At 33.9% G+C, this 2,947-nt stretch overlaps 1 protein-coding gene across 2 annotated transcripts in view; it reads right to left on the bottom strand.

Annotated features, from left to right (window-relative positions):
• Positions 1-1,731, bottom strand: part of LOC117168859 (protein IWS1 homolog) — a 205,172-nt gene extending 203,441 nt beyond the window's left edge. The window contains exon 1 of one of the 2 annotated variants that reach the window (XM_033354728.1): positions 1,524-1,731. The gene's annotated coding sequence lies outside the window, so the exon portion shown is untranslated. The remainder of the gene's footprint in view (positions 1-1,523) is intronic. The other variant, XM_033354729.1, reaches the window with a different exon arrangement.
• Between the last annotated feature and the right edge of the window lie 1,216 nt (positions 1,732-2,947).

Here is a 2,947-nt window from a genome sequence, read left to right on the forward strand (position 1 = left end):
GAGAGAAGCCTGCGCGCGCAACATCGCCTTCTTCTTCTACACACCGACGAGCGGCGAGTCAGTGTTGAAATGTATACTTTTTCCATAATGTGAGCACTGACTATTAGCATACCGAAATGTCTCTCTCTTCTCGTTCGACCAAACCGCAGTCAGCTGCCTTTTTAATGATTAATGCCTATATTATAATGTACCATATAATAACAAATAACTTACTCCCCTTATTTTGACCGTCAGCCTGTCCTGAATATATTCCCCTCTCCTGCATATATTCCGAAAGGGCGAAATAAAATACCATCCTTTTTCGGTCATAATTGTATGTCGAAATAAGCTACCGTCGGCTATTTCGACATACATGCATGGCGAAATAGCTACTCCGTAAAAAATAAGAAGGTAAAACTTTAGAATAGCGGCTTCTTCGAATGACACTTTAATGTAAAAATTAGCCGCCATGTTAGTTACGTATCTGACTCTAACCCAATCTAAAATCCATTAATAACAACAAATTCCCAATTTGTTATACTTAATAATTCATAATTTCATTATTATATCATACTCAACGCAATACAAGAATAATTTTTTAATTGTTTATACTTTTTAATGACCCACGCAAATATCACTTATTATGAGCGCCATAGTATAGTGATTTCAGTCAGGTATGCAAGATGCATTTCAGCTTCTTTTTTTTGTAAAGAAAATCATAATGTGGTTTAAAAAGGCTCTTCCCCACCTTTTTCACTTAGAATTCATCAAATAATAACAATTTTCGATATTTTGTTACGTTAAAGGGTTATACGAGAGAAGCCGCTAAATTATTACTACCTTACTAAATATAAAAAGGACAGAAATGTAAACATTTCAGAAAAAACCCGCAACTAATAGATATTGGTATGCATGAACATAGTCATAAGCAACAATAATTTGTTTAAACAATTATTTTGCTGAATCTAATTTATTATTAAGTCACTCCTAATTAAAAATATACATACAGTTGTAAAATTTAGAAAAAATACATTCACAAATATTAAAACGAACAAAAACTGCAGAAAAAAATGCCGCAGAATATACAGAAACACGGAATATTTTTGCCTCTGTTTCGCTTTAGATGACATGATTTATTTGTTTAATTAAGAATATTGGTATTTGAAACAAAACTTTTACGAACACCGGTACCGGAACCTTCCAAAATGTGCGGTTATGTACAGTGCTAAAGGCCCTCCATCTCCAGTTACGCGTAACTGCACATTTCTACACAGAACGAATACAATGTCACACTTTTCTACTTGAAAAAAAAATCAGATTTGAAACGACTGACCGATATTATGCTCATAGGCATAAATTAAAAAACATAATGAAAATTCCTTTAGAAATAATAGGCCGTGGCTACGTGTACCAAAACTTGAGTACGAAAAGCCTCATTTTTTAAGTATGAGTAGAAACTGCCCAATGGATATTATATATTTGTAGACATGCTATCTGATTGATATCAAAACATAATTTTTCTATTATTACAATTAATCACTTACTTTCTCTATTCATTATGTGTAGTATCGAACATGAATTTTTCGTAAACTTCAGAATAAAACAATCTGTTGAATTTTCTTCGCGATAGATTCCACAGTAAAACACATTTCATTTGAAATAACTATACAGAATACTGTTTTTTCTCTTTCTTTGTGGCTTCTTTAATCAGATATCCATGATCAGTTGCGGTTACATTCATGATCATTATCCAAGAAGCTATGATCTTTCCACGCGCAACTAAAAAAAAGTCAACCAATCAAGAAAAATGTACAATACCATCCATTCTTAAAAGGACCTCGCGCGGGAAATTTGAAGCAATTTAAACGTCAAGTGTGAGTATCTTAGAGTTAACTCAAATTTCTTAAAATAAATGTTTGAATTCAAACGAAAATAAAAAAAATGTGTTTATTATGCATAAAAAGCATAAAAATGACCAAATTATGATATTATGAATTTTATGTGTGTTCTTTTGAACATATTATAGAGTCAGAGATGAGGTGGGAGATTTTAGAGATAATGGAATAAGAGAATGTGAAAACATGCGCTGCTACCTGCGCCTCTTGGCGGATTACCTAAGAATTACTTTGAAGGCGCAAGTTGCGCGTCGGTAAATGACGAAAGTTAGCAATTTCTGAAATGATTTACCAATTAAGTTCACTGAATGTTTTTTTGAACCTAAGAACTTTTTTTGTAAATAAGATATCGAGCTGAAACTTTGGAAGATGTATTAGAGTACAATAAAGTACGTTTAGGTACTGCATTTTGCTAGGAACTTCACTGAAAATTATTTTATCTTTTTTCTGAACGTCGACATTTTTTGAACGTTTGAACTTTTTTTATACATAAAATATTGGTCTCAAACTTTGAGAAATGGAACAGCCGAAAGAAAACTACGTTTAAGTACAAATCTTAACAATAAAAATGTAAAAAAAAAAATGTTTCAACTATCAAGTCCATCGGCATCAGCCGGTAACGTTGTACACGTAAATACGGACCCTGGCGACCACTAGACGAGGCTCCAGATACATTTACCAAAGTTTCAGCTTGATATTTTATTTACAAAAAAAGTTCTTAGGTTCAAAAAAACATTCAGTGTACTGATGAAGTGAGGTCGGTAATATAGGTATTTAGCTGTGTCACATGCCCTTAAGTTTCTGCCAGAGATTGGTTTCTGCTCAATTAGTTAGCACAAAGATATGTTTGTTGCCGATCTAAAAGTTTTGGAAGACTTCGATGCATGGACATAGGAAACACGGGACTAGGCATGCCATCCTAACTTGGCGAGCGGAGTTGAATCCACGGGATGGGGGAGAATCTCATGAGTGGGGAGAGCCGCCATCTTACGATGTGCCACTTGATTATACGCGCGAGCATTTTTGCCGACAAACTGTGCATGAAAATATAAAAATGTGGGTGCTGTCACGTT

Source organism: Belonocnema kinseyi, chromosome 3 (assembly GCF_010883055.1).
Source record: "Belonocnema kinseyi isolate 2016_QV_RU_SX_M_011 chromosome 3, B_treatae_v1, whole genome shotgun sequence".
Lineage (NCBI taxonomy): Eukaryota > Metazoa > Arthropoda > Insecta > Hymenoptera > Cynipidae > Belonocnema > Belonocnema kinseyi.